Source organism: Falco peregrinus, chromosome 4 (genome assembly GCF_023634155.1).
Source record: "Falco peregrinus isolate bFalPer1 chromosome 4, bFalPer1.pri, whole genome shotgun sequence".
Lineage (NCBI taxonomy): Eukaryota > Metazoa > Chordata > Aves > Falconiformes > Falconidae > Falco > Falco peregrinus.
Window position 1 is genome coordinate 100965862 of NC_073724.1, and position 15127 is coordinate 100980988.

Here is a 15127-nt window from a genome sequence, read left to right on the forward strand (position 1 = left end):
TGCAAGCAAGAAGTAATGAAAGATTTTTCTTCCAAAACGTCTGATCAAATAGAAGTTTGATACATTTGAAGATGATTTGTTCTTGTCCAGATACCAACATTTACAATGCTGAGTTCAGTTATGCTCAATTTTATTCAATGAAAGAAAACTGTGGACATAGGTTGAAGTCAGTAAATCATTCCAAATGCATCTTTTTCAGTTAACAGTAATATTCTTGCCCAAAATACTCAGGGAAAAGGAATCCTCATTAGTAATGTTCAGAACTCAAGATACGAACTTCCATTAAGAAATGTGACAGCATAGTTCTAGGGTTGGTGGCAGCGGGCTACTATGCATATGTATAAAGAGGGCAATATCAAACAATAAATTAGGAATGCGTAATAAATGCATTGTGGAAGTAAGAACTTCCAGCCTTCCTGGGTTCTTGAACCCACTGTCCTCCAAAATCCATTCCTATGTTAACTTGCTTGCCTTGAGCAGCTGTCATCATTCAATTTCAAAGCCAACTTACCAGAAAAAAATATTTCTTCCTTCTCTTCTAAAAAATAACATTTCACCATGAAAGACACATCACTTCAAGACTTGAGGCAGCATGATTACATTATGACCTACTAGCTGGTTTCTCATACATGGGAGCACCAACACTTCAAAAGCAACGCCATCCACCTTCTGAGGGAACCCTCAGAAGGGATGAAGGGTCCCAATTCCAAATTCACGTTAACTTTCCTAGATCTTTAAGTTTCCCATATTTGCTTTTACATTCATACTTGACCACTTTTCCTGCTCTCTGTAACACTCACAAAGAGTACTCTGAGGAGTTCTGGGTAAGAGAGGAATGAAAATATAATCATCTCATCTTGCCAACAGAGGTCTCTGGTATTCAATGAACTGCATCTCGGCTCCCTTCTAACCACCCTGTTTCCCACCTGCAGCTGTCAACTGCATGCAATAAAATGGCAAGGAGTGGCAGATGGCTTTAGCAGAGTCAGTGCCCCACGGGCAAGAAACAAGAGAAGGGAAAGTACTTATGTTGCTGCAATGACAGAGACAAAGGGAACAAGGTAGGGACAAGAACTTCCACTACAGAGCTACACATTGTTATTCTGTCTCATATGTTTAGAACACCTTCCCTCTACACCCTGCCTACAACCCTTGTGGTCTTCCCCTTTGTGAAGTAAATGAGGTCTTGTCTGACCACATTTGCTCCAACTGCTCTGAGAAGGCCCATGTGGGGGAAAAACTAATACTGTCAGCCAAGCAGCATTCATCATATTCAATACAGCATTGAATAAATCTGTATTTTTCAGAAGATGCCATACATGAAATTGTACAAAATTAGGCATCTGTGAATATATTTCTCGTTTTGTAAACACAGAGATAGCAGATTAAAGTTGGAATGTCGGTGCTGGCAGAACACACTATCTATTTTAGGGGCCAAACCAGGAGAGAAGGGAGATTTACACATAGCCAGGTAATATCTGTGCTCCTGAGTACTATATGCTTTAAGTTATGTTAGCGGAAGTACCTGACTTTACAGGAATAATGGTGATAATAATTGTACACCCCAAAGCAGCATCCCTACAGTGCCTTCACTACCATATACAGCATTTACAGAATGTATTATATCCCAGTCTATCAAAAAGCATATAATCAAGCAAAACATGAGCATGAACTACGTAATTTATCCCCATTTTTTCTACTTACAAATGATGTTCAAAACCATGCTGGTAAAATTATGTAAAATGGTTTACCATTCATGTCCCTCACCAGATCCAGACTATCATTAATTAGAAATTAGACTGAAATATCGTAACAAAGGTGCAGTGTGGTGACACTGTTCCTACACTTAAACAAAGCTTTTTAGAGCATCATAACCTGTGATTCACACCAGATCTCCTAACCCCTTTGAAGGTGATGAGACTACTCGTACAAACAATGAACAATTTCATGCTTCAACATCAAAACTGTGGTAAAAAAATAATTGCTCCTTCTATTTAATACCTTTCATGCATCTCAGGTTCTAGGAGACACTAGTTTGCTAGATGAAACCTCAGCACAGAGCTGCATATGTACATATTTGTACTCAGATATGTAAGTGATACAATAAAATGCAAATGCCAGTATTACAGTCATATCTCATCTATACCAAGGTATACTAATAGTTCCTTTGCAAAGTAATTTTAAAAAAATCATGAATTATAAAGCATTGGGCTGGTTAATACAGTTACTATTGCAATGTTGCAATGCCAACACGTTTCATTTATCCAGCCACTCTTTAGCAGTTTTGGATAGCATGCAATGTCTTAAACAGCACAAACACCAGTTACTTCCATTCTCAGCATTCTCTTTTATTAGGATTGCAACTGCAAGTTGTGGAAATCATGAAAAAGTAATTTCTTGACTACTCAACTATTTAAACGTCTTACGACTAATAAACAGGGTTACTTCAATTTCCAAAACAAACAAACAAACAAAAAAAAACCAAAAAGCCCACCACCATTTGCTTATATGGAAAAAGCTTCCAAGTATCATACCTAACTTGTTTTACATGTGATAGTGAAGGTGTGCTTGAGAGAGAAGAAACCTACTTACAGATTGAATCAATTGGCCACTTTTGCTCCTATTAAATGCTACTGGACCCTTGTTAATTTGATAAATGCATTCATTTAAAGTAAGTATAAAAGCATTACATAGGTATTAAGTATCAAGACTTTTCACTACAACTTTCAGTCCAAGGATAGATTAATGGAGACAGACGTCAGGTAAAATCAAAGGCTTTTCAACAGAAGCGTAACTGGGTTCGTAACTGTTCAACCTCTTACCAGACAAGAGAAAAAGTTACTAGCTCCTGTTCCTTCAACTCCGGCTCCGAAACTGTTGGAAGCCAACAGCAACTTATTTATGCAGCAGACGCGAGAACAGCTTGTGAGCAAGAACGCCCTGCTTCCAAGGGCTTTTTGTTCCCCGCACTGCGGAGCGCGGAGGAGTTACTGCGGGGCTGCCGCGACCCGCAACACCCCGCAACATCAGCGGCGCTGCTGTGCTGCGCGGTGCCCTCCCTACCCGCCGCCGCGGGACGCGGCGGGGCGCAGGGGCCGCTTCCAGAGCGGCGGAGCCGGGGCCATCCCGGCGAGGAAGGGTCTCAGCCGGGCCCTCCCCTCCGCCCCCCGCCCGCGCCTTCCGCGGAGGCTCCTTCCCATCACCTCCCCCACCGCCCCCACGCCAACGAGTGGCCGGGGCGGGCCGGTGCCAGGCGGCCGCGGGGGCCCGGCACGCCTCGGGCCAGCGCCCAGCCCGGCCGGTGCCCCGGGGGGCGGCGGGGGAGCCCCGGGGTCGCCGCTGCTTCCCCGCCGTGGCCGCCCCGCTCCCCGCACCCTCGCCTCAGCGCCTGCCTCCTGCCCGCGGAAGGAGGCGAGGGGGCGCGCCTCGGCGGGAGAGGGCCAGGCACGCTCCGAGGCTGAGGGGATCGGGCCCGCCCGGGTCGCCCACGCACCCACCTGCCACGCCGCGGCCCACCGGCCGCTGCAGCGGGGTGCCGGCCGCTGCAGCGGGGTGCCGGCCGCCGCCGAGGAGCGCTCGCCCCGCGCCCCGCTCCCGCCCTCACCTCCTCTCGCTCCGGCCCGCCCCGTCACCCCGGCAACGCCGCGCCGCTCCCCTCCCTCCTTCGCCGGAGGGCGCCGGGCTCAGGTGACCGGAGGCGGCCAATCGGCGGCCGCCCCGGCCCACGTGCCCCGTGGCGGGGAGGCGCGCGCCCTCGGAGGCAGCCGCGGGAGGGCGGGGCCGCGCGGGCGAGGCGGCGGGAGGGGCCGCTGAACCCCCGCCGCCTCAGGGGGCGCCTCGTCTGCGGCGGGGGCTGCCCGCCCTGGCGGCTTGTGCCGGCGGTGCTGAGCCAGGCTGGGCCCCTGGCGAGGCACTGGGGTCCCTTTCATCCTGCCGGGAGGATGGCGCTGACTTGCTGTGTGCGCCTGGGTGGCTCCTCACAGGCCGCAGCCGCCGTGCGGTCTCCAGAGGCAGCCTGGGCTTTGGGGGCGCAGCCTTGGTGCTGTGATCTCCCTCACGAGCCCTGGCTTCGTGGTGCTTACAGCTGCCCAGCCCCGGACTGTTGGGCTGTGGTTAAACAGGCCCGGCAAAACTTTTTGCTGCTGTTCAGGTGCATGTAGAAAGAGGCCTTGTAACTCACCAAAGTCCTTTCTGCCTATCCCACACAAAGGGTGAGATGGAGGCCCTCTGCATTCTCCTTTCCAAACTACCTGAGTAGCTTTTTTCCCTTGCTAGCTCAGAATCTGAAATGTTTTTCCATTCTGCAAGTAGCAAGTTACTCAGCTATAAGCAAAGCGTCAATACCAAATGCAAGTGCGGAAATCCAGCCCTTCACAGAGAACAAACTGTTCCATCACTAGAAAGAGTGTGCTTTACTGCTGCTTACTGTTATGTAAATTAGGAGCTTTCCTCAAGTTAGTGATGCTCCAACATTGATGAAGCCAATCTTGGAGACCTTGGAGAGCTGCTACTGCAGGGATTTCAGGTCATTAGTTCAAATGAAAATGTTAATGATACCACTGCAGTCTAGACGACTATATGGATACACTGGGAACGGAGTTAGGCTCTGCAGAGAATGAACCAATGGATATACTTGGCTGTAAAGCATTTTCAAATAAACAGAACTTTTGGGAGCTTCTCACAGAGATAGAATTTTGGAGTTTGCCAGTCACGTGGACTTTTCTAAAAACAAGTAGCACTTACTGAAAAACAGCAAGATGTTGGCAAAGAGAAAAATGTTTGCTGCAAAATTAGTTGTTTTCAATTTAAAAAAAAATTACTAACACAGATTTTACAGGGTTTCATGTAGTTATCTTATAAAAGGCCTTCAAAGAAGAGTTTTGCTTCAGGACCCTTGCCAGAAGAAGTGCCGCAAGAGGCTGAATTTCAGTGAGGAATGCCATACTACGACGCAATGGCAGCACATCTGTTGTGAATGGCAGCTGCTGCACAGCACTGAGCATGCTACATCCTCTCGCTATTTACAGACAACTGTTTTGTATATTATCTCTTTTCTGTAGACACTAGTGAAACGTATTGCATGAGTTTTTCTTAGTTGAGTCATCACGTGTGTTTCAGATACTCGTTTTAAAGTAGTATAGTTAGACAAGCATAGTAAAATATACCAGAGTTCTTAAAGTGTTGACTAAACACTGAGGATTACCATATAAAGGAACATTAAGATCTTCTCATCAGACAGGGGGTTACTGTGCTAATGAAATGAGCAATGTGTAGTCTGTAACAGTGACATTTAAAACATTCAAGTCTCTATTATATCATGTAATAGATTTCCTCTAAATGTAAAATGGATGACTTAGTTGCATTCATTATTGAAAGGTGTTGAAAATTGCAGTTTATTTTTTTAAAATCATGATGCTTCTAAGGAAATGGAAGAAGTGAACTGTTAGAGCAACTAGTACAGATGCACGTACAGAGATTCTCACTACAACAGAGAAAGCAGAAAAGAAATATTTGGAAAGTACTTTTGGCTGACCCCTTTGATAAGACTAAGTTGCGAGACGTAGCTGATGTGGAAGCAGAAATTGTACAGCAATAGGAAGTTGTTATCTCCATATCTCAAATGCTAACACGGTTCCCCCAGTCAACTGTGAGATAGATCTATTCTTGTTATGACAGCTGTTGGAAACTGGTGTCAGTATAACTGTGCAATGTCTCTTGATAGTCTTAACTATTACAAACCTTAAAATATGTTTATGATGTTACCTAAGACACACTGTTTGGAAATGGCTTTATTTATAATCAGAAATTGCTCAAGCTATTTCAGTAAGCAAATGATATACTTGTGAGTTTCCTAGTCAGATTTGTTTGAAAAAGCATTGTGAACTTTTTGTTTCTAAAGACTTAAGCCTGAGGATTAATTAATGTTTATACAGCACTTTGGAAAAGCAAAGTCGCAAGTGCCAAGAATTATTATTATTATTTAATCTTTAAAAGTCAGATCAATGAAAGACTAAACTGCCAGAGAACTGCTATTTAAAATAACAAAGATGCTGAAAATCCTCTCCCCACCATACTTCAGTATGTCCAACTGTGCTTTCATTTCAGTCTTTTACATATAGACAAGCAAAGATATTTTTCAGTTTAAACGGGTTAACGCCCATCATATGTGGGAAGATTATCTAAAATCCTAGGGACTTTTTACAAAATTAAAAAATCTTTTCTTTCTGAAATGCATTTCTAGGGCCTAAATATTGCAAACATTTTTATATGTGAGTCCTACTCATCAGTGTAACCTATCTGATTAACCAGTGTAACTTCTATGCACTTTACCCATTTGTGTGATAGGTCAGATTCTCAGAGTGATAGTTTAATTGTATTAGACTCACATAGCTATTTTGACTTCTGAGGAAAAAGAATCCTTACATTATTTTTAAGATTTGCTTCTCTTTCTACTTTACAGCAAACAGGTATGGTTTGGAAACAATTTTCCTCATAAAGTAAGTGTGCATGTTAGAAAAGTAGCAACAAACAAGACAAGACTGGAAAGGCAGAGAAACTCATCAGTGAAGTATGGAATTAATAAATAAAACCATCTTTCCAGGGTTACAGAGACGTTTCAGTATATCATCGTCATTTAAGGAAAAATACTAAATTTTGCTTTGGCTATGTGTTAATATTCTTCCTTGTCAGCTATATGCACATTATTCATGGAGTGCTAATTACTTTCCTTATAATGTAATTGACTTGTTAAGTCAGAATACGAATTAATTGGTAGTATAGAAAACTAAATGATACCAAGTCAGGCCTAGTTAATCTGTGCCTGGCATATTATCTCTTGATAGTCAGTAAATTTAAAATTTATATATACAAATATAGTTTTAATTAGACGAAACAAACTTTGCAGACTGACTAATGAAAGCTGACTACATTTATTGGGAAGTGTTGATAACTTAATTTGTTAAAATTGGAGTTTGCATGTTACTATGGTGCATACTGAAATACTAACATCTTGAGGGTCCTGTGGACTGGTAACACTCCTAACAGTGCTTAACAGCTATCACTTCTGTTGGCTTTTAGCTGCAATTTTTTAATAAACAGATGTACTTAAGATGTATATACACTTAAATTTAGATTTAAGAATATACATCTAAAGTCAGTATTTCAGAAGAACTCACTATCCACCATTAAGACTAGATTTTCAAAGAGCTCAGTGTCTGGAATGTTGAACTTCTTTGTAAGTCTGGCCCCAATTATGGGTTCTAAGTTCTTCTGAAAATATAAATTATATTTAAATACCTACAGAAGAAGCTTGAGTCTTATTTTAACAGACTGACTACAGCTGCAGGCAGAGAACACTTACGGATTTAGCCCAAGCTCACCCAAAAATCTGGACCTTTAAAACTGCAAATGTGTAGTAAATAATCCTAAATCTCTTGATGATTGCTCCTTTATAACAAATTTCTGGAATAGATGTCTTAAATTTTCTTAAACACAGTACATGTTTATCAATATGAATTTGAGGAACAGAATATAAAATACTGTGAATGGAAATTTCTTCAATGAAATAGGAGCAAAACTTCCATGAAGTTCAGCAAAACCAGGTGTCTGCTCTAGATAAGCTTAATATTTCTTGAATATATTTATTAAAATGTCTTAAAGAAAACTTCTATCATCAGGTTAAAATGTTACTTTTATGGTCAAGATTTCTTTTCATATGGTATAGTTGAACTATCATTTCTTCAATCTTGAGATAAAACCATTTCCCTTTTGTATATAAGGATGTTATGTTTATAAATTCAGTTCTAATAACTTGTGGAAGAGGAGACTTTTTTCATCTCAGGTATGGAACTGCTAGGATTAAAAGTGTTGCTGGAAGAAGTCACAGTTTAATAAACGCACTGAGGGCAATTAAAGTATACACAGTGTAGGAAATATGGTTGGTCTTTTCTTAGAAAATAAACACTCCCCTAAGTCATGTAATACTTGTATTCAAATATAACTTTACAAATCTATAGACAGTAGGACTGAGCAGCACACACCAAAATCTTACATACCCCCAAAATAGTCATTTTTTTATTATTATTTTGCTTCATTTTCAATTGTTTATACATCCTAGTCTATTCTCAGTATTGCTGGCTGAATTGCTGCATAAATTATATATAATCCTTCAAACTTTGCACTCACAATATGTAGTATTATTGTTTATGTGAGCTTTATAATTTCTTAACATCTTGCAACAAAAAACTGCAAAAAAATACAAAATACAGTACCTGTTATCTGTTGAAGTTTTCCAGTGCCCAGGCTTTCTGCAGCCTAATTTCACACTGCCAGAGCTTCTGTATTAAATGCTTTTACCTCCTTAAAAAAAAAAAAAAAAAAAAAAAAAAAAAAGTATGTCAGCACAAGCCCAGACGAAACTCCAAATCCGGGAAAATAAAATTAACCATGCAGATCAAAGGCAGACGAGCACTGAGACCAAATGCCTGTAATCTGATCAGTGATCAGTTGCCATACATCAAAGGCAGTGCTTTGGAGAGGAAAAAGAGCTCCTTTTCCAGCAGGTAGTTGCACTCTGAAATTCTGCCTTTCAGTACTCTAGTTCTTTTGTTAAAAATCGATCACTAGCTTCCCCCACCCCCCACCCCCCTTTCCTTTCTTGTGCCTGGAGAATGTGCACACGATTCTGAAATGCTTAGAGTTGAGTGGCTGGATCTGTAGCTTTTGAGTTCCCAAGCTGTGTTGTGGATTGTGTGTTGGAAGCTTTCCCCAGTGCCAGCGGGTTCCGCTTTATCCCTTTCATCTCGCTGAGCTGCAGATCCCATGACATCATTCAATGCTGTGGGACTGGTTAGAGAGCTACAATACAGCCTGTGGGGGAATACAGCTAAAGAGCAACAAGAGTTTGCATGATTTCTAATCAGGTTAGGCTATTGTAACAAACCCAAGGCTCACTTCAAAGTTTTCATTGCATTAAAGTTTCCTCCCAAGACGGGAGAATAGTGTAGCTATAAGCTTTTCTTAAAAAGATGCTGTATAATTTTGTCTGCAACAGGAATTGACAATTTTCCATGAAGTTCTGCAAGTCAGACATGCAGGTCAGTTTGCTAGGCAGCTGTAATACATGACAGAAAACTACTGCTACTTCTCTCTTCATTGAGGTTTAGAGAGGAAGAAATGGTGCATGTTGTGCACTGGTGTGGTTTTTTTTTTCTTTTCTGCTGGCAAAACCAAGCACAATAGGAGTATGTTCAGGTCCTCCCTGCTACTTACTGTGTGGCCTTTTGCAAATAGTTTTATTTGAGCCTGATTCATCTCTGGCTCATGATTTCTTTACATAAATGAGCTGTAAAGCTGCCACAAGCAACTCACAGAAGCTTTTCAGTGTAAAGGCATTTTTTTTAGCTGGGGTAGATTCAAAGTGGTCAGCATTGTGCTGTCAGCAGAGGGAGGCTTTTGGGTGAGTAAGAGTATATTGACAGACATTCTCCGTGCTGCTGCAGTTCACAGAGGCAAGGATTGCTGGAGGGACCTGCGCAGCCCTGGAAAGCAGGGGAATTCTCCAGGCTGCTGTGACTTGCACCGTTTCGGTGCAGACGACATGCAGAAGAAACGTCCAACCGAACTTAATTTTCTGCGATCTGAGGCAAAGTTAGCTTTTGGCACATAGGTTAAGTCAGTCCTCTGTACTTCAGCTGTTAATAAAACATACAAGTATCAAGCAGAATGGCTTTTAGGATCATCAGCCATATTGAAGATGTCACTGAAGTTCTCGTAAGCGTATACTCCATACTTTGGGTATATATACCACATGTGCAGATGAAAGAGATACAAGCCTGTCAGCTGGTAGACTCCTCCAAATATTTGCACACCGAGTAACCGAGAATTCATTTAAAAGGCAAAAGTGAAAAGAGGAAATATGCTAGTCACGGTTGCCTTGAGCATGAAAAACAAAAGCAAACAATCCGCTGATAATGGGCGCTGGATAGCCCAGCGTGAGAGCAATAAAGGAAGCGTCTGGTTGAGATCCCTCGTCCCGTGTGCCCCGTTTGCGGGCCGCAGCCTCGTCCCTGTGGCCGCTGGGAGCGGGCGCTGCGGGTGCCCCCCGCGCCTCCCGCAGCCTGGGGGCTGCCCGCCCGGCCCGGCCCTCCCTGCCCAGCCCGCCCCGCTGCTCCCGCTGCCCGCAGCGCTCCCGCAGCGCTCCCGCGTCCCGCGCCGGCCGCCCGGGAGATGCTCCTGCTGCACTCGGTAGGCTGGGGAGCCTTCTGCTGGTGGGATGATGTACTGTGGGCAGCACCAGGCCAGCAGTGAGCACTGTGCTTCGTAGTGGTGGTAATTAACATCTCCCGAAAGCTTTAAGATCCTTAAGGCGTGCTATATAATAGATTTTGTTGGTAGTTGGACATAGTTTAAATATTGTTTTGGATCATCTATCCAGGCAGGCCTTTGGGGGATGTTCTGGTAATTGAGATGGAGGAGAGGTGTTGCAGGTACAAAGGAGTATCGTGCAGGTAATGAGTCCAACTTTCGGGAATACACTGCTGGAAAAATATGTAAACAAACCATAAATTTCACTCTTTCTCTAATTTCCACTTCCATCTATTATAAATAAAAGAAAATTATCCAGGCTGCTTAATTCTGTTTTACCATTAATTTGTGCCCTTCTGACATACAACTTCACCCTATTCACTGGAAGATTTTTTGATAACAGTCCATTTGTTGCTTTTGTGGTAAAACTGGAAATGCTTATGTTGAAATAAAATTTATGGGTGAGCTGTACAGAACTGAAGTAACCCTTTTCTGTTCATTTCAAAGGTGCTTTTCTTTAAGAACAATACTGTTCACAGCAAGAACCTTTTAGTTCTCTGGATTTTAAGCAAAAGCAAGTCCCGATGGTCTATTGGAGATCTTTGATCTTTATTTTGTACATATGAAAAAAAGAAGGAAGTTTAATTATTACCAATTTAACCTTCTAAAGCTTAAGCATGGCATTTTGCATTTATGACACTTTTTCAGTGTGGAGCCTGACAGCATGGACAATTGGCTATTTCCTCTTCTATGGCTTCCTCAAAGTTTTATCAGATGTGTGTAATAATAACAACCGTTGTCTATAATGCAATATTTTTCCAAAGGTTAAAATATTTTTCCCTTACATAAAAAAAAAAAGAATAATACAAATATATTGCGATTTGTATAAGGCACAGAACAGACTAGTACCAGAGACAGAAATAGAACTATGTAACACAATACGTCACTTTTACACCTTCTGATCATCAGTTCATGCTTCCTCTTGTAGTCACTAACCCAGCAAAGCATTCAAGTGCAAGTGGTCTGATTGAGATCCATTAGACTACTCACTAGGTGTTTGATTCTAATAATGAAGTTACTGGGGTAGGATCTGACCTGAAGTTACTGAAATTGGGTATCCAGATTGTATTCATTGTTGAGGTATCTAAAAAGCTTTTCTAGAAGTGTGAAGCCAGAGGGAGAGAGGTGTCTCTGAAGTCCTGCAGAGGGAGATGCTGTCTTCCTAATTCATTGCTTAAACTTTTCTAAACTTAAACAGAATCTTCCTGAGAAACATTTAGTGGGTTTACTATTGTGTTTTTACTATGTGAGGACTTCAAGCTCTTAAGGAGGTTGCTTCATTTTTCTCCTAAAGGTAGGCAAGAATTAGACAAGGCGCTTACATTTGGCAGGTTAGATCCCATTTTAAGAATTTTTAGGGAAACACAACAAAGCCTAGGGCTGCTATTCATGCCCGAAGTGCTTCATTGGGTCAAAGCCATAAAAGATATTCAGCTGGTAGAAATGAGAACATTCTGGTGATTTTCTTAAATATAACAAAATCTGAAGAAAAATGATTTGTGGAAGAAACAGCCAAACCTATCAAACATTTGTCAGGGGTTATACAAACCCCTGCCCCATGCTTAACAAGGCTCTTCTAGTATTCACGCTGTGCCTAACATACTTGTATTACATACGTTAAATGGTTTACCATGGTGCTTTATATAGATGCTATCTGTGCCACTTCACTGTACCTCTTCTGTCAACTTTCCTCTACTTCAGTCCACAGGAGCTCCAACAGACATTCAGAGGAGAGGTCAGGAATCATCCCAGGAAATGCAGTGTCACTGTTATAGCCCCCTCACTGGCCAGGCAAACGTTGTTTGTGCTACCCACAGCCTTTCTAAGTGTGGCATAGATACTGGATATCCTATTATAAACGTCACACCATCAGCACCAGTGCAGTTGCAAGCTTTTGTTATGCACATATACTGGGACAGCTCTTCCCTGATGATCAGCAATGAGCTGCTGATTTATAGAGGTGGAAGACAATTTTCAGAGCCTTTTGCGGCAGGTCAGGACTGGCTCTGAAGCAGCAGTTGTCAATCTAGGCCCCAGCTGTAGTCAGAAGTGCTGATCATCACCCTTCTAAAGTGTTAGGGGGATATTGTTCCGTGAGGCAAGTCAGTCCTGTGGTCAGGAGAGATGCTTGAGAATACCCAAATCCATCCTCCTGCATGATCTGCATTGCCATCCTGATAAAAGCTAGTACCCTGTTTCTACTTGATCACACGGGTGTTGTTAGTCCGGGTATTGCTGATGCCTACTCCCACTCTCTGCTACAGTGCTTACCATCTCCTTGATAGTCATAAGTGTGGTAAGAACTTCAACTACAGCACCTTTAGGCAGAAAAATCAAGACCCTTTGGCATTTCCTGAAAGACTGGCTCACTGTTATCAGAGAGTATGTCATCAGACTTGCCCTAATCTGCAACACTCTGCACAGTCATTGCAGAGCAACTTGTTCTAGTTAACACTAGCTTTGAATGGAGCCCCAGCAGGTTTTGATTTTCAGGGGAAAAGCCCTGTTTGCCATTTATATGTTCTGCAATGGCAGGTCTTCAAATTCATAACTTAGGAGGAGAAAACAGCTTTGCTTTGCCTGTCTTTGGTGCTGAATTTTTATTGCTGTTTGCCTGTGGGTTTTTTCCCCCCCTTGGCTCTTCACAGGACCCAGCTTTGACTGGTTCCCTTATGAGTACTCTAAGATCTAAGCAAAATGGAGAGTTTTGGTTCTTGGCTCACCAGGTGAATCACTCTAAGGGAAACCTCAAGGGCATTCCCGCATCTAGATAATGTGGAAGGTTGGGAATTTGGCTTTGAGGTTGTCCTCAAGAATAATGTAGGTGCACCCTGTAGGAAGTATTAGGTAATTCACCTGTGATTGAGAGTCAAAAGTTGTGGTTTTATTCCTCGTTCTATCACATGGGTATGACTGGAGGCAAGTTACTTTTTCTCACTGGGTTAGATTCTTAGTTGTGTAAGTTGTAACTGAAATTAAATCAAAGGAGCAATGGCAGTTTATGCCATTGCTGCCATCCAGTCCCCCCCAGTATGTTTTCCTATTCCTTTAAAAATAATGTAAAGATAATTATTTGTAATACTGTACTTGAGATAATGAAAAAAAAAAATCTGTATGAATTCCAAACCAAAATAATCTAGTTCTGAAACTTCAAAAGTTTCTCTATTTAAAGTGTTCTGGAAGAATAATAAGAATAATAAGCATCCCTAGGGCAGGCAATAGTGTGCTTCTCACTTTACTGTGCACTGAAGTTTCACAGCCCTAAACTGTCCTTACACACATCTGAGAAGTCAATCAATGGTGTAAGAGATGTGTCTTTGTAATTGTTACTTATTGTTTCATTAAATGAAAACATAAAGACTTTTCCCTCATCTACACTGAGTTTTTAACTTCTACTGAAATGGTCCGCTGTGATTTTCTGCCTGTTAGGGTAGGTGAAGCTCTGCACTAGCATGCAAACTTTAGTAACTTGGCATTCTTTCCAGAGGTGCTGGTGGAGTTATGTCAATGAACTGACTTCCCCAAAGGATGTTGGAGATTGATCAGCAATATTGTTCATGTAGCTAGAACAGGAGATTTGATAGACCCATGATTTTAGAATTTGTATTTCAGAAGCCAATGGATGTTTTTGAGGCACTATATTTTCAGCCTACTTTTAAAAATATGATGTACCTAATAGCACACCCTTTTCTTCAGAACACTTTATTATCCAACCTGTACCCTTAAAGCATGCTAAAGTCTAAACCAGATTATGACACGTTTTGCTAGATGTTGCAAAAAACAGTACAAAAATCCCCAACAGTCCAAATCCAAATCTAACTGTTCTATAAGAGGCAAAGAAAGCAGACTAAGTGGGAAGAAAGGGAATGGAGAAACAAATCTGATAACGTGCAATTAAGTGATCAGTAGTAGAGATCATAGCTGGCCACCTGCCTAGTTGTTATCAAAACACATGTTTAGGAGTATTCCCTTAAGGCAATTCCAGCAAAACAATTTCTAAAAGATCATGAAGTTAGTTTCAACTAAGAGGAATGTTCTTATTTTAGACAAAATGATGTTTATAAATACTTATGTCTGATCACAGAGAGATGGCAATCCCATGACCACACTGCTATCTTCAACATTTGCTCAGTTTTGCCTTTCATTTTCACTTCATAGTTCAGAATTTTCCCTATTTAAATAAACCACCCTCAGTCTATCTCATAGATCTTATACCACTTCTCCCTTCCTCTTCCCTTTTTTTCTGTCAATCTTAAACAGAATTGGCCCTCTTTCCAATCTTTTTTTCCCCACATGTAATCAAGAACAAACTGACCAGATTTGCTTAGGGTTTTTTATTAGTGCTTAATTTTCATTTGTTTTCTAAAGCACCATTTTATGCCAGAGCTTTGATTCAGTGGCTTATTTAGTTAAGGCATAAACTTGCAGAAATGTGGTAGTCAAGATCCTCTGTTAATACTTGTTGTTTCCTGTGAGTTATATTAGTACGGACCTGCTAACAGTACAATTCTACTCTCCCTGATTTGTCAATACTTTGGCATCTGGGAGCTCACTTCAATAGTTCAAATGTAAAATCCCATATTGCTTATATCAAATCCTGTACTCCTAAGTACACATTCTGCAAACACAAAGCCAAGTTTCTGTGCCAAGCAATTTCAGTTCCTTAAGGAATGACTGCAAACTATGGGTAACTCTACAGTTAAGATCCTAAGAGCCTGAACTTAGCCCCTCAAAAGTTGATAATCATCTTGAAAAGTGCAAA

General features: G+C 41.7%; 1 protein-coding gene across 2 annotated transcripts in view; it reads right to left on the reverse strand.

Annotated features, from left to right (window-relative positions):
- The window catches only part of TNFRSF19 (TNF receptor superfamily member 19), a 60370-nt gene extending 51609 nt beyond the window's left edge, over positions 1-8761 (reverse strand). Inside the window, exons 1-2 of one of the 2 annotated variants that reach the window (XM_005229710.3) lie at positions 8515-8761; positions 8271-8358 (exon numbers count right to left, since the gene is read on the reverse strand). The gene's annotated coding sequence lies outside the window, so the exon portion shown is untranslated. Of the gene's footprint in view, positions 1-3497; positions 3562-8270; positions 8359-8514 lie in introns of those variants that run through there. The other variant, XM_055802356.1, reaches the window with a different exon arrangement.
- Positions 8762-15127: the final 6366 nt, after the last annotated feature.